This window comes from Vombatus ursinus, unplaced genomic scaffold, assembly GCF_900497805.2.
Source record: "Vombatus ursinus unplaced genomic scaffold, bare-nosed wombat genome assembly UNPS02014798.1, whole genome shotgun sequence".
Lineage (NCBI taxonomy): Eukaryota > Metazoa > Chordata > Mammalia > Diprotodontia > Vombatidae > Vombatus > Vombatus ursinus.
In genome coordinates this window covers 14,718,316-14,745,548 of record NW_020954576.1, presented here as the reverse complement: position 1 = coordinate 14,745,548, position 27,233 = coordinate 14,718,316, and the positions used below count along the sequence as shown (strand labels likewise).

General features: G+C 36.7%; 1 pseudogene; it reads right to left on the bottom strand.

The window, feature by feature from the left end:
• Nucleotides 1-272: 272 nt before the first annotated feature.
• LOC114050064 lies at nt 273-26,852 on the bottom strand (annotated as a pseudogene).
• Between the last annotated feature and the right edge of the window lie 381 nt (nt 26,853-27,233).

Below are 27,233 nucleotides of genomic sequence, written 5' to 3'. Positions count from 1 at the left end.
TTTTTCTGCTTGTTCCCAGATTCTCCTTTTCTCCTCAGTGGTACACAGGTGGAGAAGAGGATATGCAGATCATCCCAAGAAAGCTCAAGTTGTAGGAACACATCCTTAGAGCCCTCAGTAAACTTAGAGGGATCTTCTGAGTATTGCCCCAGTTAATCTTTGACCTGAATGAGGTCTGAAACGGAAATGAAACATGCACCCTAATTATCCCATTAGGTGAGACAGGACTGCCCTTAGGGGAAAAAGCCCTGAAGACACTGTGGGAACTTGGGTTAGGGAGGAAGGGAGATAGGAAGTCCCACTTCTTGTGCCTTCTTGTGGGTGAGGGACTGAGGAATGCTGGCTGAACTGGACTGCAAAGCCAGGGGATCTGGCTGGCAAGGGAAAAAATCAACTGGCACCAGAGGAGGAGGACGGGTCAGGGGAGGAGACACCACCAAGACTGGAGCCTGAGTAGTCCTTGCTTCAGGGTAAAGGGGCTGGGGAGGAGGTGTGGAGGCAAGGCCCTTGTCAAAAGCCTGAGTAGAGGTCCCCTCTACCACAGTGGCCTGAGGAGGAAATGCAGGGTAGAATATATGGAAAGTGAACCAGGCAGAATATGAAAGGAAGTAGGCTAGAGGAAAAAAAGAAGGAAAAACAAGAGGGGGGACATGGGAAACAGGGAGAGTCAGGGGAGAATGGGGCGGAGATAGGAGCTGGGGAGGTGGTATTAACAGAGGATGGGAAGAGGGGGGTGATCTAGTACTGGGGGTCATAAGAGGGTCATCCAAAAAGTCTATTTGATCCCCATTCCCCATTTGTGAGGCAGCTGTAGCTACAGGCATCCTATAATCTTTTCTGAGAATGGGATCCCCAAAAAGTTCCACAAAAGTCATTGTGTAGGGAATCTCCATCCATTTTCCTTCTTTGCTAAAATATCTTTTTAACTTGGAGAGTATGTTGCTGTAACATCCCCAAAATGGGCCATGACTCATAATTTTCCAGGTGATATTGAGGCCAAACAGTGTTGCAAAAGAACACCAACCTTTTCTTTTTTAGTTCTTCAGAGAAATTAAATTTTTCCCAATTTTGTAAAAGATAGCCCAAAGGCAAATCTTCAGGGAATTGAAGAGGATTGACCCTTTGTGGGCATGGGGGCTAGAAGTCCCTCCCTCCTTAAAGGAGGATTTGGGAATAAACCTGGGGAAACAAACAAAAAACCAAAAGCCCAAAAAGGTACCCAAGTTTTCCCAATTCCCTAGTACAGAGAGAATTGAGAGGATTGGGCCTACACTTCCGGTTAGAAGGTGTGCCAGGTCCATGGCCTTGAACAGTACCACTGGACCGAGAGCCTGAGAGCGTCAGACTGAGTTTGAGACAACCTCATGGCTGTCTGAACTAATGGGACCTGAGAGGTCAGGCCTGAAAAGCGCCTCCAAGCCAAGCCTTCCTAGTTGCTTGGAAATCCACCCAATTGCAGGGCAAGAAAGGGATTAGGGGGAGAGGGGAGGCTTATGTACTTTCCAATCTTGGCTGCTGAGAAGCTTGGTATTAGGCAGTTTTTCCCCATGTAGGGAGCCATATGATGAGGTCTAGAGGTTTAGGGGTGCTGGGACCCCAAGATCATGACATGCGGGTCCTGCCCAAAAGAGTTCAACCCAAGCCTTCTTTCAGCCAAAGACAAGGTTTATTAAAGATCCACCATATTACCCAGACTCTTAAGGAATCTGAGCGTCTGTGAGCTATTGGCTAGATTGTAAAAATCTGATCAATGGATAGATTATAAGTATCTGAGAGGTTCTACTTTTCTTTTAGTTTCTTTTTTTTAAATTCATATTTTGTACTATTGAAAAAATATACTTTTCTGTCAAGAAAACATCAAACCAGAGGACTCTTGCCATTCTGAAGCAAGCTAGATATTCTCTTTTTATTTTATTTACTTTTTAAAATAATTATTTAGTTTTAATTTCAACATTCACTTCCATAAGATTTTGAATTTTAAATTTTCTCCCACTCTTTCTCCTCCCACTTCCCCAAGATGGTATACAATCTGATATAGGCCATACTTATACATTCATATTAAACATATTTTCACATTAGTCATGATGTAAAGAAGAATTAGAACTAATGGGAAGAACTATGAGAAAGAAGAAACAAAACAAAACAACAAAAGAAAAGGACAGCAAATAGTATGCTTCCATCTTCATTCAGACTCCTAAGTTCTTTCTCTGGGTGTGGATAGTATTTTCCATTGTGAGTCTTTTGGATTTGTCTTAGATCCTTCCATTACTGAGAAGAGCTGTCTATCAAAGTCAGTCATCGTACAATGTAGCTGTTACTGTGTACAGTGTTCTCCTGGTTCTACTCATTTCACTTAGCATCAGTTCATATAAGACTTTCCAGGTTTTTCTGAAGTCCATCTACTCATTATTTCTTACAGCACAATAGTATTCCATTACATTCATATACCACATCTTGTTCAGCCATTCCCCAATTGATGGGCATCCCCTCAATTTCCAATTCTTTGCCACCACAGAAAGAGCTGCTATAAATATCTTTCTACATATTGGTCCTTTTCCTGTTTTTATGATCTCTTTGGGATATAGACCCTAGAAGTGATATTGCTGGGTCAAAGGGTATGCACAATTTTATAGCCCTTTGGGCATAGTTAGAAATTGCTCTCCAGAATGGTTGGATCATTTCACAACTCACCAACAATACATTTGTGTTCCAATTTTCCCACATCTTCTTTAACACTTATTATTTTCCTTTTTTTTCCAAATTAGTCAATCTGATAGGTGTGATGTGGTACCTCAGAGTTGTTTTGATTTGCATTTCTCTAATCAATAGTGGTTTAGAGCATTTTTTCAAATGACAATAGATAGGTTTAATTTCTTCCTCTGAAAACTGCCTGTTCATATTTTTGACCATTTCTCAATAGGGGAATGTCTTGTATTCTTATAAATTTGATTCAGTTCTCTATATATCTTAGAAATGAGGCCTTTGTCAGTGAAACTAGATCTAAAAAAATGTTTCCTAGCTTTCTGTTTCACTTCTAATCTTGGTTGCATTGACTTTTTTGTGTAAAAACTTTTCAGTTTAATGTAATCAAACTCATCCATTTTGCATTTCATAATGTTCTCTTATCTCTTGTTTGGTCATAAATTCTTCCCTTCTCCACAGATCTAATAGGTAAACTATTCCTTGCTCTCCTAGTTTGCTTATAATATCAGTCTTCATATCTATATCTTGTACCCATTTTGACTTTATCTTGGTATAGTGTGTAAGATAGTGGTTTATGCCTTGTTTCTGCCGTACTATTTTACAGTTTTCCCAGTAGTTTTTATTCAATAGTGAGTTCTTATCCCAGAGGCTGAAGTCTTTGGATTTATCAAATAGTAGATTGCTATAGTCATTGACTATTGTGTCTTGCATACCTGACCTATTCCACTGATTCACCACTCTATTTCTTTACCAAGTAGTTTTGATGATTGCTGCTTTATAATGCAATTTAATGTCTGGTATAGGTAGGCCACCTTCCCTTGCATTTCTTTTCATTAATTTCTTTCATAATTTGGATATTTTGTTCTTCCAGATGAATCTTATTGTTGTTTTTTTCTAGTTCTATAAAATAATTTTTGGTAGTTTGATTGGTATGGCACTGAATAAGTAAATTAGCTTAGGTAGAATTGTCATTTTTATTATATTAACTTGGCATACCCATGAGCAACTGATGTTTTTTTTCCAATTATTTAGGCCTGACTTTATTTGTATGAAAAGTGTTTTGTAATTGTGTTCGTATAGTTTCTGAGTTTGTTTTGTCAGGTAGACATTTTGTAATGTCTACAGTAACTTCAAATTAAATTTCTCTTCTATCTCTTGTTGTTGGGTTTTGTTAGTAATATATAAAAATGCTCATGATTTATGTGGGTTTATTTTGTATCCTGCAACTTTGCCAAATTTGTTCACTATTTCAAGTTATTTTTTACCTGATTCTCTAGGATAGACACTCTCTTTTGATCTGTTTTCAGCTCCCCGGAACAAGATGCCCCGTAGTGTCCTGTTTCCCTCACTCCCAATTTCCTGACTCTTTTTGAGCTGCCTCCCCACTTCCACTCCCATTACATTGTAAGTTCCTTGAAAGAAGGCTATCTTTCTTTTTTTTTTATTAATTGCATCCCTAGTACTTAGCACAGTTCCTGACACATCGTTGGTGTTTAATAAATGTTTATTGGATTGGATGTGTTGGTGAATCATACCTATGAAAAAAGGTCATTATAATGGCAAGCAAGACCACCCAGAGATGGATGCTGCAGTCTAGCAGATCAGATTTCTCCATCAGAGAGGGCTATTCTGGGCAGTAATGATGTTAGTGGATTCTACTATCTTTTATTTATTTGAGCCCATGGTGGAGAGTGGCAGATTGGAGGGAGGTGGGACTGGCCCAGGGCTAGTGATAGCTAGCCCTTTGAAGTACCAAAGAACAGAACAGCCACAGTATCAGGTAGGATTTGGCTCTCCCTCTAACTCTTTGATTGGTCTTCATTACTATATCAAGATCCCTTCATCTTCCTTCTTCTAGCTCCCTCCATTCTTATTTACCTCCTTTGTATGAGTTTTTAGAAGTTAAAACTGATTAATGTGTTCCCTGTGGATTCATATTAATTCTTTTAGAAAACTCACCCCTTTTCCTCCTCAGTGCAATTGTTTTTGTTTTGGCTTTAGAATTTAATTCCTGAGAGTACCACATATATCTTGGGCTACCTTCTTCTATAGAAATAATAGGATCAGAGATTTAAAACTATATGGAACTTTGAGGTCATCAGATCCAATACCCTTATTTTACAGATGAGGGAACTGGGGTATAGAGAGTTGATTATTTAGGCTTCTGGGTTCAGATCAGTTCTTTTGCCAAGGAACCATGCAGTACGCTTCCAAAATCTAAGGTAAATGTCATGAGGTAGGACAGACATTTTTCTATGGATACTTTGGAAGATGGAGTTATCATTCCCATTGAAAACTGCCATAATTTCTATTTCATAGTCTTTCTAATTGGATAGAATTAGGACAACAATGGCAATTTCTCTTATTGCTTCTCAATGTTGCAAGCAATATGCTTCTGTGTATGTCAATTTTCTTTTAGATAAGGGTTTTACTTCCTTTATTCGGGAAGTAAAGGGTTGGGGCATTCAATATCTAATTCAATGTGTATGTATCTTTCTATGTGTTTGTAACAGCGTCTGTTTTTATTTATTTTTAAAATACTATTTATTGTGAACTTAACAAAAATTGACAGACCAAAAAAGCATGAACATTTTAATAGACAAAGAACAAACAATAACAACAACAAAACAGAATTATTTAGAAAACCTAGTGTAATGGGATCACTATGTACCAGGGTTCTTCTCTCCTCATCTCCTAAGGCTTAGTCTGTTTGTTTCCTTTCAAAGGCCACAAAGCTGTCCAGAGGGCCTAATTGCCTCAGGGTCTAAGGCTTAAGCTCTGCCTTCCTTGCTACAACTTCCTGTGGAGTTAGAGCCCTTCAGAATTGATAGATGTCCCATCTTTCCATAATTTGCCCTCTATAGCTTCCTGTGAAAGATCTAAAAGTGGCAGAGGATTTTGAGGATTCTAGGCTTTAGAGGAGTGGAAGGGCTCTTATTGCCCTCTTGCTGAATTTCCCTATACAATTTTACTTTCAAAATAATGCTCAATTCTCTCAAGACCAGAGATTTGTCCTTACTAATCACAGTTGAATCATCCTGTGTCTCAGCTGCCCATGTTGGGGGTCCAACATGCCAAGAGCCATGTCTTTGACTAACTGACCTAACTAACCTCAGTCTTGGTTGGAAAAGTGCTCAGTTTCTTTATTTCCAGGGATATCATGATTTCCATGATAAAAATATACTGCTTTTGGAATACTTCTAGTGGACCCTCTTGGGCCCTTCATTTTTCCTTCCCCAGAACAAGTCCTTGTACTCTTGGAAGGTCCATATGCTCTGGAGAAATAGCTCAAGTCATCCTCATTTGGCAGATATCCTGTTTGAAATATATCCTACTCTTTGAAAAAAACTGTTGGGAAAACTGGAAAAGAGTATGGCAGAAACTAGGCATTGATCAAAATCTCACACCATATACCAAAATAAAGTAAAAATGGGTTCATGATTTAGATAAAATGGTTGATACTGTAAGCAATATGGTAGAGCAAGGAATAGTTTACCTATCAGATTTATGGAGAACAGAAGAATTCATGACCAAACAAGAGATAGAGAACACTATGAAAAGCAAAATGGATAACTTTTATTACATTAAATTGAAAAGTTTTTGCATAAACAAAGCCAATGCAACTAAGATTAGAAGGAAGTTAGAAAATTGGGAAAGAATGTTTACAACCAGTCTTTCTGATAAGGTCCTCATTTCTAAAATATATGGAGAATTAAGTCAAATCTATAAGAATACAAGTCATTCCCCAATTGATAAATGGTCAAAGGATATGAACAGGGAATTCTCAGATGAAAAAATTAAAGCCATCTATAGTCATATGAAAAAAATGCTCTAAATCATTATTGATTAGAGAAATGCAAATCAAAACAACTCTGAGGTACCACATCACATCTATCAGATTGGCCAACATAACAAAACAGGAAAATGATAAATGTTGAAGAAGATGTGGGAAAATTGGAATACTAATGCATTGTTGGTGGAGTTGTGAAATGATCCAACCATTCTGGAGAGCAATTTAGAACTATGCACAAAGGGCTATAAAAATGTGCATACCCTTTGACCTAGCAATAGCACTTCTAGGGTTATATCCCAAAGAGATAATACAAATGGGAAAAGGACCTACATGTACAAAAATATTTATAGCAGCTCTTTTTGTGGTGGCAATGAATTGGAAATTGGGGGGAATGCCCATCAATTGGGAAATGGCTGAACAAGTTGTGATTCATGAATGTAATGGAAAACTATTGTGCTATAAGAACTGATGAATAGGCTAACTTCAGAAAAACCTGGAAAGACTTGTATGGTCTGATGCTGAGTGAAGTGAGCAGAACCAGGAGAATGTTGTACACAATAACAGCCATGTTGTGCGAAGACTAATATTGATAGACTTAACCCTTCTCAGCAATACAAGGATCTAAGACATCTCCAAAAGCCTCATGATGGAAAATGCTATCCACAAAGAAAAAACAACTATGGAGTATAAATGCAGATCAAAGCATATTATTTGCTATTTTTTCTTCTGTTGTGTTTTGTTTCCTCTTTCTGGTGATTCCTCCTATTGGTTTAATTCTTACTTACAACATCACTAATGTGCAAATATGTTTAATAGGAATGTATACATATAGCCTACATCAGACTGCATGCCGTGTTGAGAAGGGAGGTGGGGAGGGAGGGGGAGAAAAATTTAAAACTCAAAAGCTTATGGAAGTGATTGTTTATAATTCAAAATAAATTAATTTAAAAAATGAAATAAATTAGAAAAGTAAACAGTTTAACCTTACTAAATCCTTTATGATTTCTCTTTCTTGTTTCTTTTTTATGTTTCTCTTGAAACTTGTATTTTAAATTCTAATTTTCTATTTGGCTCTGGTCTTTTCATCAGGAATGCTTAAAAGTCCTCTATTTCATTAAATATCCCCCCCCCCCATGAATGGTCATACTCAGTTTTGGTGAATATGTTATTCTCTCTTGTAATGCTGGATCTTTTGCCTTCTGTAATACCATATTCTAAGCCCTCTGCTCCTTTAATGTGGTAACTGATAAATCTTCTATGATTCTTAGTGTGGTGGCATGGGATTTGAATGGTTTCTTTCTTACTTCTTGAAGTATTTTTTTCATTTTGAAAAATTTTCTTTTTTTCTTTTTAACATGTGTTTTTAAAACTTTGGGTTACAAAGTTTCTCCCTTCCTCCCTCCCCACCCACCCTCATTGAAAAGGCAAGCATCTCGATGCAGATTATAGATGTGTAGTCATGCAAAACACTTCCATAGTAGTCCTGTTGTGAAAAACTAAGTATATTACCCTTCATCCTATCCTGCCCCCTACTTATTCTATTCTCTCTTTTGACCTTGTCCCTCCTCAGAAGTGTTTGTTTTTGATTATCCCCTCCCCCAATCTGACCTCCCCTCTATCAACCCCCTGCTCTCTTGTTCCTTTCCCCCCTTATTTTCCTGTAGGGTAAGATAGTTTTCCATACCCCATTGTGTATGTTATTCCCTCTTTAAGCCAAATCCTATGAGAATAAGATTCATTCATCCCTCTCACCTTCCCCCATTTCCCCTCCACTGTAAAAGTCTTTTCTTGTCTGTTTCAAGTGAGATATTTTACCTCATTCTACTTCTCCCTTTCTCCTTCTCCCAGTATAATTCTCTCTCATCCCTTACTTTTATTTTCCAGATATCACCCCTTCATCTTCAACTCACCCTGTGCCCTTTATCTATCTGTCTATACATACATATAAATTTCTTTCCCTCCCACTGTCCTAATACTGACAAAGGACTCATGAGTTGCAAATATCATTTTTCCCTGCAGGAATGTAAACAGTTCAACCTTAGTAAGTCTCTTATGATTTCTCTTTCCTGTTTACCCCTTCCATGCTTCACTTGAGTCTTGTATTTGAAGGTCAAATTTTCTATTCAGCTCTAGTCTTTTCTACAGGAATGCTTCAAAGTCCCCTATTTCATTGAATGACCATTTTTTACCCTGAAGGATTATACTCAGTTTTACTGGGTAGGTGATTCTAGATTGTAGTCCTATCTCCTTTGCTCTCTGGAATATCATACTCCATGCCTTCCAGACCCTTAATGTAAAAACTGCTAAATCTTGAATTATTCTGATTGTGTTTCCACAATCCTTGAATTGTTTCCTGCTGGCTGCTTACAATATCTTCTCCTTGACATGGGAATTCTGGAATTTGGCTACAACATTCCTAGGAGTTTTCCTTTGGGGATCTCTTTCAGGAAGTGATTGGTGGAGTCTTTCAATTTCTATTTTGCCCTCTGGTTCTAAAACATCAGGGCAGTTTTCCTTGATAATTTCTTGAAAGATGATGTCTAGTCTCTTTTTTTGATCATGGTTTTCAGATAGTCCAATAATTTTTTAAGTTCTCTCTCCTGGATCTATTTTCCAGGTCAGTTGTTTTTGCAATGAGATATTTCACATTCTTTTCTATTTTTTCATTCTTTTGGATTTGTGTTACAGTGCCTTGATTTCTCAAATTGTCACTAGCTTCCAGGTGCTCTATTCTAATTTTTAAGGAAGTGTTTTCTTCAGTAAGTTTTTGGACTTCCTTTTCCATTTGGCCAATTTTGCTTTTTAGGGCATTCTTCTCCTCATTGGCTTTTTGGACCTCTTTTGCCATTTCAGTTAGGCTATTTTTTGAGGTGTTATTTTCTTCAGTACTTTTTTGGGTCTCCTTTAGCATCACTCTCAGTTTTTCCTCTACTTCTCTTACTTGCTTCTCAAAATACTTTTTGAGCTCTTCCATGGCCTGGTCCCAATTCATATTTTTCTTGGAGGCTTTGGATGTAGGAGCTTTGCCTTTGTTGTCTTCTTCTGGTTGTATGTTTTGATCTTCTTTGTCATCAAAGTAAGATAATATAGTCTGACTTTTTTTGTGCTGCTTGCTCATGATCTCGGTCAATTACTTGAGTTATAAACTCTTTGTTAAGGTAGGAGCCTGTTTCCAATGTGGAGAATGTGCTGTCCCAAGCTTTAGGGGTTTTGTGCAGCTTTTTTCAGAGATACTTCTAGGGACCTGTAAATTTTCAGTTCTTCCAAGGTGCTATGATCAAAGGAGAAGTGTTTACTCCTTTCCTGGCCTGTGCTCTGGTCTATGAGCACTCTTTTCTGTCTTGGAACTGTGAGGAGGATTTCCTCTCCACAACCACTACAAGCTCCACCATGCCACCAATCCTTCTTGCCTCAGGACCACCACCCAGAACTGTGACCCAGATCCAAGCATAGGCAAAGCCAGAGAATCCTGTACCAGCAGAGTGATCTCTGCAATCCTGCTTTGATCAGCCACTCAATTCCCCCTTAGTCTGTGGGCCCTAAGCTCAGGAGGCAGCTGCCACCCCGGGGCCCTGCTCAGGGAATAGGGCTGGAAACCAACTGTCCTTCTCTCTCAGCACCGTGGAAACAAACTTTTCCCACTGACCTTCTAAGTTGTCTTTGACATTCATGGGTTGAGGAGTCTGGAAACTGCCACAGGTGCCGGTGATTCATTCCTCTGAGGCCTGCTCCAGGTTTGCTCTGCCCACACTGAACTGTGCTTCTCTCCCAGCCTGGTGTGATATACTTTTCCAATCAACCATCCAGGTTGTATTGGGCTGGAAATTTGTTTCACTCTGTCTTTTAGTGGGTTCTGCTGCTTTAGTATTTATTTAGAGCCATTTTTTATAGGTATTTGGAGGGGTTTGGGAGAGAACTCAAGCAAGTCATTGCTTTTACTCTGCCATCTTGGCTCTGCCCCCTTGAAGTATTTTCTCTTTTACTTGGGATCTATGAAATTTGGTTATAATATTCTTGTGAGCTTTTATTTTGGGAACTCTTTCAGGTGATGATCAATGTATTCTTTTACTTTCTGTTTTATCCTCTGGTTTAAGGGTATCACAGCAGTTTCCCTTTATAATTTCATGAAACATGATGTCTAGGATTGTTCTTTGATCATAGCTTTCAAGTAATCCAATAATTATTAAAATATCTCTCTTTGATATTTTTTCAGGTCTTTTGTTTCTCTGATGAAATATTTCACACTTTATTTTATTTTATTTTCATTCTTTTGACGTTTTTATTGTTTCTTGTTGTTTCATGGAGTTATGAGCTTCCACTTGTCCAATTCTAATTTTTAAGGAATAATTTTCTTTAGTGAGTTTTTGTACTCCTTTTTCCACTTGGTCAGATCTACTTTTTAAGAAGTTATTTTCACCAGTGAATTTTTGTTCCTCTTTTTATATTTGGCCAAGGTTTATTTTTTTTTCAAAACTTTTTTGTACTTTTTTTTCCAAGGATGCTAATTTTCTTTTCATAATTTTCTTCCTTTGCTTTCCTTACTTTGCCAAATTTTCCTCTCTCACTCTTATTTGATTTTGAAAATAATTTTAGCTCTTCCTGAAATTCTTGTTTGGCTTGTGTCCATTTCACATTTTTTTTCCCTTTGAGGCTTCATTTGTAACTGTTTTGACTTTATTGTTTTTTGTGTTCGTGGCTTGATCTTCTCTGTCATCATAGTGGCCTTTTATTGTCAGGTCCTTTTTTGTTTTTTGTTCATTTTTCCACCCTACTTCTTGATTTAGAACTTCATGTTAATGTTAGAATTTTGGGGGCAACTAGGTGGCACAGTGGATAGAGCACCAGCCCTAAAGTCAGGAGGACCTGAGTTCAAATCTGGCCTCAGATCAAACACTTGACACTTACTAGCTGTGTGACCCTGGGCAAGTCACTTAACCTCAATTGCCTAAAAAGGAAATTGCACTTTCTTCCCCATATGGGGGGGGGGGGGAAGGACGGGGCAGGAGAGGCACTGAATCAGTCTTAAGGCTTTTTTGCATTGCTATTTTCAGAGATATTTCTGGTGGTTTGGAAGTTTTCAGTGCTTTCAAGGTTATATGATTTGGGGAGATGTGTGGTCACTGTTCTCTTGGTCTGAACTCTGATTCTTGCACAGGAAGGGCCTTTGTTCTCCTGAGTTTGCAATCCATACAGCTCCTCAGGCCCCTCCTCCCTTGGGACTGAAAATGATACTGTTTCTAAGGGTCTCAAATCCTTTGGGCCTGAAGTTTTACTTCCCCTCAGGGATTCCACTTCCTCTTGACCAAAAGGGCTCTTTTCTGCCCTTAAATTATGTCCTAGAAATTGGTATAGGTAAAAGAATTGCTAAACAGTTGTCCCTCAAGGCTTCCACCCCCTCTTGACTGTACATGCTTTTTCTCTGCCCTTGAACTATAACCCAGAAATGGAGCGATAGAGATGCCACACAGTGTCTGTTCTTGTGTCCATTGTTAGCACAGGAATAAACTGTAATCTTTTTCTGACCAATTGCCAGGTCTCCTTACCATCTTTGGTTTAGAGGCTCCCAAAGTTGCTGCTGCTTCTGTTACCTCCTAGTTCCACCACTGGTCTTACATGCATGTGGGCTGTGGGCTAGGCTCTACCTCCATGACACAGATCTCTCTTTTCAACTTGGGCTGAAATAACGTCTCACTCTGACCTTTTGTTTACTCTGCCACTCCAAAATTCAATTAGAGGCATTATTTTAAAGTTCTTTGGATGGAACAGTAGGAGAGATCCATTGAGTACTTCTCTACTCTGCCATCTTAGTTCTGCTTTTGGAAGTCACTTCCAAGAAAATTCTTTATGGGTTTTAGAGAGGGAAGCCATATAATAAATACAAACTTTATACTCACTTTTTATCAGTATTAATAATGTCTACACACACACTCACCCACTCACTAATCATAGGATTTATTCTAGAACTATTGAAAATTGTGTAAGGAACATAAGATATATTCCAGAAATGATAAGGGAACAATGCATATCACTAAAACCAAATGCTTGATTTGGTGGTCCAGACAGACAATGAATTGGGTGGAAGATCTTTATGTAAGGGAAAGATCAATTTGTAGCAGAGTTATTTTTGAGCAATAAAATGATGTTACAGAGATTTAAAGCACTTGATCAATGAGGGTGTTGTTTTTGATTTCCAACATTTGAATATCATTCTATTGCATACGTAAGTTTTGTTATATGAGCTGAAGTCTAGTAAGATGTGGTAAAAAGGAGCCACATTATAAGACATACTGATTGTTGAACAAATTGCAGAATGCCATGAAGCAAAATATTTTCTATAAAAATGTCTATGAATTCAAATGTTTGATAGGCCATAACCCATTAGGCAGATGTTAATCTTGAGGGGTTCCATTATATTTAAGTCTAGTTGGAAACAGAGTGTTAGTTTCATGTAACACTAGCTCTCTTATTGCTAACTATGTATCAATAAAATAATGCAAAATTCAAGAACTTGTTGGGCCACTGAGAGACTTTTCTTGATGAAATGCACCACTGAAATGGATAATGACAGGTATGCCCAAGCATGCTTCAGGAGCAACCTTTTTTCTCCCTTGTGTCATTTTAATAATATATAAAGTCCTCATTGCCTCTTTGATGAAACTTTTGTTGTGGAAATGCTGCATCTTCATGGATAGTTCATATGCTTAAGCTATTCTTTTGCTTTTTGGCTTCATCAGGCAGAACACAGAAGGAGAAAATAGACCAGCAGTGCAGAGAGCAAGAATGTGAAGAAGCAATTGGGATCTTTTTATAATTGTTTGATGTGGACCATATAGGTCTCAAGAGAAGGTAAGACCTCTCAAAGCAGATAAATTCTTCCTCAGAAACAATGATCTCTTTTCTAGATGGAATAGAACACCTAGGGTGTTAATATGTATCTGGATGATGGTATAGCTACCTTTCAGAGATGAAGATTCCTCCAAAGTGAAAGTTGCTGGGTTCCCTAGAAACCCCAAGTTTATTCCTGTTTAAGAAGTCACTATATAGGGTGGTACTATAATCAAAAGGATGGTACAGATCTCTAGGGAGGCATTAGGAGAGGTTTATTTGACTTCATAACAGCTCAAAGTTTTAGAGAATGTAGTACTATTATTGTGGGGAACTGTATAGGTAACAACATACCTTTTTCAGGAATAATGGCAGTATTTCATTATGCTTGCAGATTGTGTTGTGGTTTGTCTTTCCTTCTCAAAGAGGACCATGATATTAGGGAGATGATGACATGACTTGCAATTGAATTGGATTTGAGAGAGGCAGGGCTGTGCAAAGTCACCAGCCTCACTTTCTCCTCCAGAGCCATCTGGGTCCAGTGGCCAGATGGTCCAGAATGCAGTTGGAGACCTTGCCCTTTTTAAGCTAAAGCCTTTTGAAGTTCTTACTTTCAGTGAGGCAAAGCCCATTCAATGAATAGGCCTCTTTAAGAAGTGAGTCAAGGGATGGTCTCTTTAAAAAAAAAAAAGTCAAACTGGGAGGGGAAGACCCTCAGTGTTGTTGGCTAAAAGAGCAACAGTTACTATTGACATTCACATTAAGCCAGGAAGGCCCAAAAAATAACCATTAAATGGCACTTGGGCAGTGACCTGTTGTTATCCAGTTAATGAGATTCAGAGTGAATTGGGTTTAAGGCATGGTCTTTAAGAAAGAAATCAAGCCAGTAATCCCTAACTTAACTAGGTATTTTTCAGTTACCAAAATTTACCTTCCTTTGGGCATAACACCTTCAGGTAAGGGCATGATACCCAAGGAGAGGAGAGAAGAGGAAAGGAGAGGAGAGGAGAAGAGAGGGGAGAAGAGGATGAGCTGAGTTGCCCAACTGGAACTGGCCAGCTGGGTCCCTGTTTGAGCAGGTTGTGCTTTGTCCTTCATTCTCAAAGAGAACCATGACATCAGGGAGATGATGACTTGACTTGCAGATATGGAGTAGGAGACAGAGGGAAGGATACACATATAATGACAGGACACCTGACGGCCTGGGAGTAGATGAGACCAGAAATGTTCACCACTGAGTATTCACTGAGTAGTCTAGGAAGGTCTCATCCTGGAAAGTGTATAGATAAAAGATGAAGACATTGAGGTATAGTTTCTCAGTATGGCTATGCAACTGGGAAGAAGGTTGTATGGAAGGCTGAGAACAGTCAGAAAATCAATTATGGGGGAGTAAAAGTATTGATTTGCATTATTGAGGGACAAATTGAATCATCCTTGACTCCTCAGGATCTCTTACAAACACCTCCATATCTAATCTGTTGCTAAGGCTTGTTGATTTCACTTTCACAGTCTCTGTGTCTGACACTGACATGACTCTGGTGCAGGCCTTTATCATCTCATGGCTGGACTACTGCAGTAATTCAGTGGTGGGTCTGCCTGAATCAACTGTTTTCCCCAATACAATCCATCCCCCATTCAGCCACTGAAGTGATTTTCCTAATGTGCTAGTCTACTATGTTACCACTGCCTCAACTCCCTACTCAATAAACTCCAGTAGCTCCCTGTCACCTCCAAGATAAAATACAAAATCTTTTGCATGGCTTTCAAAATCCGTAATAACCTAGTTCCTTTCTGACCTTTTGAGTCTTTTTACAGCTCATTCTTTGCCCTGTACTCATTGATCCAGTGACCGTGGCAGCCTTGTTTTTCTGCAAATAAGGCCCTCCATCTCTTGGCTTCCGTCATTTTCTCTGACAGTCACCTATACCTGGAATGTTCTCATGCTCCATCTCCACTTACTAGCTTCTCTGATTTCCTGTTTTTCCCAGCTAAAGTCTCATCATCTACAGGAAGCCTTTCTCAACTCCTCTTAATTCTAGTTCCTTCCCTCTTTTAATCATTTCTTATTTATTTTGTATATAGTTCATACATATTTGTTTTCTTGTTGTCTTCTCTCACCACCACTAGCCCAGTTGTCCCACCTCCCCCTTGTTAGATTATGAGTTCTTTGAGGGAAGGCTCTTTCTTTTTCATCTTTATATGACCTCATAGCTTAGCACCATTCCTGCCACATAGTAAGCATTTAATAAATACTTATTGACTAATAGATGAAATTTATAGATGACTCAGTCAGCATAGGCATCTGACTCCTAGTTCTGTGTGAAGGAGGTGGGTAATGGAATTAACTCACAGTTCAGTTTGGCAATTTGTGAACAACAATAGCATAAGAGAGACAGGGATTCCAGAGTAGAGGATAGTATAGGTTGATGTTGAAAAGGGAAGAGATTATACTTAGAAAGCTGTTTTCATAACAGATGTTTGTGATGAACACAGGCTTGGAATAGAATAGTGTGTTTTTTATTGTAGCAGAAGTTTCTGAATACATGGCATGATATAAAGATAACCATTTTCTTATTTATAAATCTATTTCTCCAGTCTATGTGTTGATAACTTCATATGACAATGAACTTGTCATCTAGTAAGTGAAAAAGTAGGATATTTTATTCAGAAGGGATGTTTTTCTTTGTTTGAATTTTGTGTTATTTCTTGGATGTTAGAATTTATGCAAATGTTTGATGGTTTTGTCACAACTTTTAAAGGTAATTAAAAGGCAAATTATATCATAAAGAATTATAATCAATTTCTAAGGAAAGGCACTTTTTTCCTTCAGTAGGTAACTAATATTTTAAAACATGTGGGTGTTCTTAAAAAAAAACAAAACAAAGAACTTTTTTTTTCTATTTTGAATCTCATGTTCTGCTGTGCACAGGACAATGTTTTTTTTTTCTTATCTTCTATTTAAGTTTTCATATTTAAGTTTTTAATGTTTCTTTTTCTTTTCTTGTATATTTAATTTTTAGAAAAAAATAATAATACTTTTTTTTCTTTATGTTTCTGTCTGATGTTTACCAAAATACATAACATCAGGATGAGGCAAATTAAAAAAGACTTAAAAGAAGCTCATGGCAGCTTAAGGCTGAATAACACAAAAAAGTTTACAAATAAACATTTCATATATCCCTTAGCTGAAATCCAATTTTGTTCCTTCATTTTCCTGATACTAATGGTACCTTGAAGATAAACAATTACTTGTTCTGTGGATATACCACATATTCAATTATCATTTGACACTAGGTTTTGCTTTTGTACGTTGGATTAGTTACAGTCTTATCTTTTTTGAGAGAAAATGAAGTTGCGTTTGCTAAGGGACATAGACATCCTTTTAGATACTTAGATGCTTTTCTTTTAGTCTCATTTTAAATTTGATAGAATCAATGAAAACAGAAGAATATACTTGGGGCAGTTTCTTTAAACAGCCAGTTTTATTAGTTTACAATTTCATTTGACTGCTTTTTATATACAGTCTTAGGATATATTGCTGTATAGTCCTCTATATCTTCTCCCTGTTCTTGACATGCATACTGTACTGTTCCTTGGTGCTTTATGCCTTCAGCACACCCAGAGTACCCACTCTTTCCATCCTTTTCAGGAATCTTTCCATGTGCTTTTCTCGGGTGTCAGATGCATCTGAATTTTTCTTAACAAAGATAATTTGAGAGTAAGTCTTGTGTCACTTGCCCTGGGGTCAGTCAGTGATATTGCCCTAGATTCAAAAATGATTAATTATGGCTTGGAGGCCTACTGATACTTTCTATATAGTTATGTAAAATTAGAGAGAACTTGTATGTTGTTCTGTATAAGATAAACAAGCATTCAGTAAATGCCATTTAATTTTCTCTCTTTGCAAAATTCATGTAACAGTCTATAAAAGTCATGGTAAATTAGAGCCAGTGAATTTTTTGGCCAATTCTATTCTGTGACAGCCATGTAAAAACAGCCTTTGTGAACCAAGGAAAATTATTTTGGAAATGAACCTGTCAGACACAGATTAAAAGTAGCATCATATAAGAGAAAAAATAACGTACATTTTTAGCATATTCATATGCATACATATATGTATATTTATATACACAAAATATGTATACATACATACAAATATGTGTGTATGTATGTATATATGTGTGTATATATGCATGTTTTATATATATATAATCGAGAGAGAGAGAGAGAGAGAGAGAAATCCATATATAGGCATAAAAATACCCAGACACACACACATAAGTATGTGAGTATATATGTATATACATATATACACACATATATATATACATACATATACATATATATATACATATACATACACACGTATGCATTTTTACACTTCTGGTACTATAAAACACTACCTAATAATTGCAGGATTTCACAGTTTAAAGAGAAGATAGAGGACATTTACTCCAACCCACATTTGCTTAAGAATTCTCTCTACAATATCCCTAAGACGGGCTAGTACATTCCCTTTTTGGATATCTCTAATTGTTAAGCCTCACCTTTTAGGATCTCCTCAACTCCATGTGCTGTAACCCCTTCCTCCTCCCCCCCTGCAACTTTCTTGTATTCATCTTGTACATACCATTATTTCCCCACCCTAGTAGTATATAGGTTCTTTGAGGGGAGAAACTATTTCATTTTTCTTATTTTTTTGTGTTTCCAGTGCCTAATACATAGCATGACAAATAGTGAGGATTTAATAATTGTTTGTTTATTGATTTGTTGAAAGGGAAATTTTTTATCCTCTCCTTACAATAAGTCTCCATCTTTCTTTTTTCAACTTCTGCCCATTGCTTCTAATTTTGTTTTCCTGGAAGAAGTAGAACAAGTCTAATCTTTCTTCTATATGATGTCCTTCAAATGCTTGACAAAAGCTATCAAATTCCCACTAGGTCATATCTTCACTATCCTAAACACCTGCGATTTAACTATGCCTCAAATTCAGACTTCTGTTTAGTGTGATAGACCGGGGCAAATAGCAAAATGAGGAAGGAGCAAAGGCCAAGTTACCTGACAGGAGCTAAAAGAGAGGTCAGATTATAGTCACTTTAAAATAGAAAGAAGGTGTGGTTGCAGAAAACTTGGAAAATAAAAAGCAAAAAGCAATGAACAGTGACCATGAAAAAATAAAGAATTGCATGAGCTATCCAAAATCTTTTCTGCTTTTTTCTAAATCAATGAAAAAATCTTGAGAAGAGGATCATGTTTCATTTGCATTTTTCTTTGTCTATTCAGCTTTCCTTCTTTTCTTATCACACTCTCCACCTCCCTTTTACATTCCTTTCCTCTTGTCTAGACTTTTATTTACTTTATTCATACCTTGCTTTGCTTGATTTATATTTTGGAGATTTAAAATAAAAGTACTTGACAAACTCTTCTGTCCAAAATGAAACATCACTAGTACATAGGAGAAATAAAAATGCTTGCCCCTCAAATACCTTTTGGCAACTATTTGATTCCCTTCTCCCCATACTAATTTTAAAATTCCCAACTAGAGCATGTGTAATGCTCTAATAAGGGTTTATAGACTGCTGACAATGAAAGGAGAAATATATGTAACCTAGGATATCGATGTGTCATTTATTTTATCAGAAGAACAGCAATTTCATTAATGTGAGTATTTCCTGGCATAATGCAGATCACCACTTAGCCATGCCTTATCATCTTGTTTGACTCTTGTCTTCCCATAAATCCTTCCAAGGGACTCCATCCTATATGCTGAAAGGTCTTCCCCAGTGTGTAAGGATACTAGTGCAGCAACAAGACTGTCTATTATTTGATTACCTGAGCAACCACTCTTCTTTTTCAGTTGTACAAATCTTCTATCTTTACCTTTTATTTTGGTTCCTAATGTAATTGATCATTAGCAAATTATTGGTAATATGTTACAGCCTATTTACACACGCTATACATTTCTTTATTACTACCTTTTGAGTGACCTACAATCTTCATTTTTCATCAATTGTGATTTTTCATGATTCATAGTAATATAGCATTACCAAAAATATTGATGTTAAACAGATGCATTTTATTTCACTGAGAAGTCTGGGATCATCAAAAATACTGTAGAATAACACAAAGGCAATCTGGTACATTCTCTTTATCTTCTTTAATTCTTGGTATAATTGTCCATCTCAGGTATGTTTATGATAAATGCACTAAAATACCAACTCAGTGGGCTGCCCATCCAACCACAAACAGTAGTCTGTATAATACATATTCTTAATTGATTTGATTTTTCCTGTATGGATTGTTAAGCTTTTGAGTGATCCTAGGTCATATATAGTAGTATGATAAAAATCACTCAAGGTTTTTTAATATAAATTGTGTTGAATTTACCAGGGGACATTTGGGAAAAAAAATTGGCATAGGTATGACAGAAAAAACTGATATGAGGTGAAAAGCTAGCAAATACTGTGGTGACTAGAGATGATGCTTCAGTTACTTTGGACTAAGTGGGTTGGTGCTGCATTTCCCAAAAACCTCCAAGTTTCTCTGGAATCAACAGAGGGCAACAGTGACCTGAGTCCTTTTGTTTTCTAATTTCCTAAAAATTAGATCTATGTAAAGGGAGAAAAACACTTTGGGAACTAGTGGGTCCTTTCTTACTGAAATTCTTCTAGCAGAAACTGGATGGCCACTCCTTACTTACGGGATAGAAAGACTTACTCAGACACTGGGTATATTAAATGGTCAATGAGATTTTTTTTCCACCTCAAATAGCATGAGCATTATGTGAAATGAGACAATGTTTGCTTAAAGATATCAGACACTGAGGTAAGTAGAGGATAGGAAAATTCAGTGTCTAGTACAAAAGTGACACACCAAGGAGACAACATGGTAGAATGGAAGGAACACAGCATTTGGAATTAGAACACAGGGCTTTTCCACTTATTCCCTCTGTGTCCTTGGGCAAATCGCATTACCTCCTTAGTCCTCAGTTTCTGTGCTTGTAAATTAGGGGATGAAACTTGGGAACCCTGAAGGTTTTTTTTCCAGTTTTGATATTGTAATCTTATAATTCACTTGAAGGAAAGGGAATAATGAGACGAAAAGGAAGGGATAAGATCATGGGAAAGAGAGTATAATTGGGACACAAGCCAAGAGCTCCAAAGGTCAGAACAAGCCACGGTTCATGATAGATGATAAAAACAGTGTAAAGGCTTTTTAATCTTTATATAAAAGGAAAGATTGAAGAACAGATAAGACAGCTGATCAGGGGTGGATGGCAGTACTGCTCAATGCATTTTTCCTTTTTTTCTTCCAAAGAGAATGGTTTCAGCCTAGGAAGCATAGAAACAAAGATTAACAGGGAATTGAAACCCAAGATGATGAGATAAGATGGTAAGAGAGCAACTGTCCTCTCTAAATTCAAATCACCAGGCCCAGATGTGCTTTAGCCAAGAGTATTTAAAGAGCAGAAAATTTTTATTTTTAAAGCTACTCTAAGTAATTTAAAAATATTGAATATGCAAGAGTTGCTTCACTATTGGATATGAGTAAGTATTCTGATTTTCAAAAACAAACAAACAAAAAAGGGGAGAGGATAGAGTTTCAAAACTATAAGCTAATGAATTAACCTTCATTTTTTTTTTTTTTTTACAAAATTCTAGGACCTACTATTTTAAAGTGGTGGGTTCTGGGGAATTAGAAATGAAAATGGAAATTCTAAGATTACTATGGTTTCATAAATAACAGATTATTCTTGGCTAACCTCATTTTATCTTCTGACAAGATTACTGCATAGGTATAGCAAATGAACTTTGTACACTTAGATTTCACCATGCTGTACAAAATATGTCATGGTGTTCTCAAGGATAAAATTAAAAAGATTTAGATTTGAGGAGCTCTTTTGGGCAGATTCATACCTAGCTTAATGACTTGATCAAAATTTTACTATTTAATAGAATAATGTCACTGTGGAAGGAAATCTCTAATGGAGAAGAATCAACTGTTCAGCTTTTTTGTCAAGACTTGGAAGAATACATGGAAGTCAGAGCATATAAATATCAGCTATTGTTATTAACTTACGCTTTAACTTTTAATTTAAAAGCTTTTTATCCTCACTCATCATTCCATTTGATCTGCTTAATGCTTTTGATACTGTATACAACTGTATTCTATTCACATTTTGTTATTCTCCTACTTCTTTGTCCTCACAACAACTCTGTGAAGTGAGTGTTATTGTTACCACTCTCATTATACAGATGAGGAAACTGAGACCTAAAGAGGTGTAAAGCCTTGACCAAAATTACACCAAATTTATATTACACCAAATTAAACCCAGTTACACCAAAATTAAACCAAAGTTAGTAAATGTATGGGATAAGTCTGAACTTGGCATTTCAATATTATCCTGTATGTATCTTGTTTTTACATAGTTATTTGCTTGTTGTCTATTCCATTCAACTATAAGCTCCTTGAAAACAGGGGCTCTTTTTTCCCCCTTTCTTTGTATTCCAGGCATTTAATATGATGGTGAGGCATAGGACTAGCATTTATTAAGCACCAAATATATGCTAGACATTGTGCTAAGTGCATTACAAATATTATTTGATCCTCACAACAACCATTGACTGATTACATACTGTGTCATACCTCAGAAAGAGATCATGCATTAGTAGAGTCAATATTAACTCTGAGCACTTTAAAGTAAGAGCTTCGATAGATCAGCTAGCATTAGCAAAAGTAGCAGACACTATTTCTTAATAGGAAAATGAAGATCATTGTTGTTGTAATGGAGTGATTTAAAAGGGGTCATAGAAGCCTTTGGAGATCTTAGATTATTTTTCTTCTGCATAAGTTTTCTGTGACTTATTGGGAATTAGCACCCCTTAAGACAATATTGAGAGCATATCTCCTATGTATATTCATTGGTGGTTATGAGAAGCAAGATTTATTTTATCTTTTTGGGCAATTGTAATTCATGCAGGATTTGGAAGGGGACAAAGAGAACACCCAGGGATAATGACAAGGTAAATGCCCACAGACTCAGCTACATTCTGCTAGTTTCTTATTTCCTAAGTAGACTTAAATCTTTCCCTTGAGGGTATGCAAACTTTGGAGGCCTTGGTCTCTAACAGAAAATAGCATTTCCATCATTCAGTTAGAATAATATTTTAACTCATAATAGCATTTCTGAATATATTCCCTCCAAAAAAAATCCCTTAATGAATTTTAACCAACTACTTGTGCTCCAATAAGAAGCAACTTTATTTTTGTGTTACTGTAATTATTGCAAATAAAATGACAGTAGATTTGGAAAAGAAATATACAAAGCAATTCTCCCACCCCACTGCCATGAAGACTAATGATGATAATCAAGAAGCATAAATTAAATGAAGAGGACTTTGATAGAGTAAGAGTCAAGCCATTCCATCTGGAAACAGGAAAATTTATGCCTAAATTTAGTACTTAGAATGTTGGGGGAAAGTTGAAGAAGCAAGCCCTTTTAGATAGGAAAAATAGAACTTTGTGTTATCTTTTTTTCTCTTTTCTCATTTTCTGCTTGGGATTTTAGATGTTTTGGAGTAAGAAAAAAAGAAGGAAGTTTTATTTAATAAAAAAATTGTCAATGAGACATTTCCTATTTTGATTCAATATGATTCAAGACTTTCAGTACTTAAAGGATATTTTGATGATTCCATGATTTTATTTAACTCCCTCTAGTGATATAGAGGTGACTTCTCAATATGTTCTTATTTTCCCTTTTCGTTCATGCGTTTCCACAAGACCTCTGTAGAGGATCCTCCCAATACTCTGTTTTTCTTGTTATTTTGGGGTTACCACTAGGTCTTATATATCTATTATTTCCCATTCATCCTATATGACTGACCAATTAAGAATTCTTGGTTACTTTCAAGGGTCAGCTAAAGGACTGCTTTCTTTATGAAGCATTTCCTGATTCCCACAACTTATGGAGCAGCCTTATCCCCCAAATACCTTATATTAATTGCATATAAATTCCATATAAACCCATGTTTATAAGTAGTGTTCCTCCTCCTCTCCTCAATAGAATATAAACTCCTGTGGGAAGGAATTATTTTATTTATCTAATGTCCCCAGTCTTTAGCACAGTGCCTCACATGTATTAAGAACTTAATAAACATTTGTTTTCTTTCTTGACTGATATTAAATATCCTTGATATATTTTATACTTTGTCTTCTGCAAAAGTGGTTAATGGTGCAAAAATTAAAAAGTTTGAAAGATGTAATTTCTGGGTAATTTAATCATTTTATTAATAAAGCCAGCACTTTTATTAATAAAAAGATGGTCATTTGGTCATCTCTCTTAGACCAGTGACTTCTCATGGCGGTGGGTTCACAGTTTATACGCTCTTCACAGAGTAGGTGTTCCTAAGGGGTGGCAAACAACTCTGATCATTTAACAATTACTGAGAAATTTAATATTACAATAAGAGTGTGGACTATATTACAATGAGGGTCTTGGGTAACATGACTTGGGTCACCCAAATCTTGGTCAAAGAGACTTAACAATTTCCACATCACTTGTCTGACAAGAAGAGAGAATCAACACTTCCTCAGACCTGTCTGAGCAAACACAGTGAGCAGGAATGCACCCATTAGCCCAAACTTAGTATTTATTTTACTGTCTGGTTAGATCTTGGCCTGGATAAATCTCTGCCTAAGATTTCCCACACTGGCTGGTTTCTGGATGAGGTAGAGGGAAAAGGGAAAAAATGGTCCTGATATAATAATTAATTATTAAATACAAAAAAGAAATATTCATTTCTCATACTGCTAAAGGCCTGAAGCCTACTTACACATTTCCTTTTAATTTTTGTTGTACCTTTGCTTACTCATAATTTTGAATATTCTTTAATTTAAGTATTCTGTGATTTATAGCAATATAGCATCACAACCATGGTTCATAGCCATATAGCTCCACAAATAAAGGTACTAATGATATAGACTTTTGTGACAATGAAAAAACAACCAAAATTAGTAGTTAAATGAGACCTATGAACATGAGACTTCAATGGACTATTAAATACAGAATAAAATTCAGTTATAGGTTGTGCAGTATAAACAACAACTGCTATAGGAAAGCAAGTCAACAGGTTTATTAAATGCCTACTATGTAACAGGAAGATGACCAATGAATAAAGGTAATAATAGGCAGAGAAAGTTTCATTGATCTATGGAATATACCAACTGCCAAGCAAATTTGACTATCACAAACTTAATTCTATTTAGGGCAAAATGGAGAGTATGAGCCCACTACTTAAGGAAGATAATATATGACCCAAAAATCCAGAAATACTCAACTCCTATCAATTTTGATCTTCTACATCTAGGAAAATGGGTTTTGAATGATGAAAGGTAAAATGACACAAGCATATTAATCATTTACATTTATATATTGCTTACGATTTAAACAGTGCTTCACTACAGCAACACTATGATTTACATAGGCTACTTATTATAATTCCTATGTCATAGCAGAGAAAACTGAAACATAGCAAGTTTTGACTTGATCAAATTTATGTTTCCAAGTCTTGGCACTAATATTATTTTTCTTCCCAGTATGCCATTATTAAAGTACAGTGCAAAAGAGTTGACAACATAACACCTGATCCATTTCAAATGTGACAAAAAATATCTTTGGATTCAATTTCATACAAGTGTGAAAGGAAATTATGGACATGATCTCAAGTTAACCTTTTTTTAAGTTAGTTGGGGATTTTATCAAGCATTTTTTTATTTGCAATTTGGAAAATAAGGTAGAAATATATGACCAACTTAGAGAATAAATAATATTTCAGCTAACCTTTTGGGATAGAATTTTCGAGCTCTTTATTGATAAAATAAGTCCATTATTATTTAGTCTCACTTTATAATTTCTTCTCCATTTAAAAACTATTCCAAATAGACTGACTCTGGAACCAATAGAATTACATTTTTTCCACTCTTGTACAAATAAAATTATTAGGTCATCTTAAATAATTGCTTTCTACCTGGTACCTTCAACTTCTTCTAGAAAAGGTAAATGGATCATTAGGACAGTTTGCCATCTTGAGCACGGTACCTAGCACATAGCAGGGGTTTAATAAATCTTTATTGATTGATTGATTTGCCAGGATCAATTGGTAAATTACTTACCTCCATAATTTATATGCTTAGGCTTCAAATTTAAAAATGCAAAATTTGAGAAGTTTGTTCTACTGTTTTAACCTCTACAGGCAAGAAAATCCCAGACCTCTTATTTGGTGCCATGTTTCTGAAGTTAAAGAAAGATGAATTAAATTATGCATTCCCACTTTTAACTAAAGTTAGTAAAGTAAGGCAATTCCAAATAGTGGAAGAAAGCAAGATTGGCATTAAATATTAAGCGTTATCTTTAAAGACCACTCCTAAAAATAATGATAAAATTGCAGCCTTCTCCAAAGACACATGACAATAATAAAATGTTGGCTACTAACACTGAGCTAGTGATTGGGTCTTGCAGGGAAGGGGGCGTAGTATTTTGGTTAGCAGCTTAGTGGGTGCAGAAACTGCCAAAAGTTGGGCATTGCATTTGACAAGAGATTGTTCACTTTAAAGTTTTCCAGGAAGCCCAGTGAAAGCTGGACATCATTCTTTTGGTAGCTTGTACAGGAGGCCTCCTTTCCTCCTTGACTTTTATCATGGATCTAGGAAAAGACATGGCAGAACCCAAGGTCTAAAGCTGAGATGTCTTGTGTGTTCTGGCTGCGGGAAGCAAAGATGTATGTGTAAATAGGAGCTATGGCACATATATGATCGGCCTTTCTTTACTTGGTCACTCCCAAAGAGGTTCCCTTTATGATCAAGGGTTTAAACATTTCATCAACAGAATAATGAACAGTTCACCAGTCCAGGGTCCACTTCCATGCATTCCCCACTGTGTTGTACAGACCATATTCATTTGGAGGAAATACAGTTAACAGGCTCAGTTCCTTAGTAGCCATCTTAACCAGTGTTGCTCACTGAGAACTTTTCTTGCCAAGTGTTGGTATAATGTTGACTTTTTGTCTGCAAGTTGTTGCCCCAAGTGCAAAGCTTATTCTCAAGGCCCCTCTGCAGCTGTATTCCCATTCAACTTCTGTGAGTAACTGCTTTCTAGACCAAGGGTAGTATGCCACCACTTCATTCCAGAACTGGGTGATCCAGTCTGTGCAGAATAGTGGAATCGGGTCCTTCTGGATGTCACAATGAGCTGCTTTAACAAACAACCACCATGGAACAGCTGCAAGTGCCTGGTGGATGTCACTTTCCACTTGATCAGTCAACATTCTGTCAAAAACAAAGGAATCACTAGATTTTTCTTCCTCTGTCATGTAGTCAGTTGAATTCACAAATTTCTTAAATTTGGCATTACTTCTTTATACAAATTGATGTAAAAGGAGTTAAGTTTGACCCTTCTGACAGGTCCTTCCACATCCCGCTTTATTTGAGGATAGTCTGTGACCATTATAAACACACCAGCAGTGATGTGGGTCATCTATGGAGGCTGCACTGACCCTTCAGAGGACTGGGAATGTTGTCTTAAGAGTCATGTGACTGCTCAGTGTGTACAAACACATATAAGTATGTATATAAAATGTATGCATGCATTTGTGTACCTATCTGTGCATGTATTTATGTATGTATGTATGTATGTGTCTGTCTGCTGCCTATCTGTCTTACAGACCATTACTATGAGTTCCACATAGAACATCAAAAATTCTTCATTTCTGTTGTTTTTAGGCAACTAGGCCATGCAGTGAATAGAATGCTGGGCCTGGTGTTAGAAAGACCTGAGTTCAAATCTGACCTCAGACTTACTAGCTGTGTGACATTAGACTTAGCCTTTATCTGTCTCTTTTCCTAATCTCTAGAATGG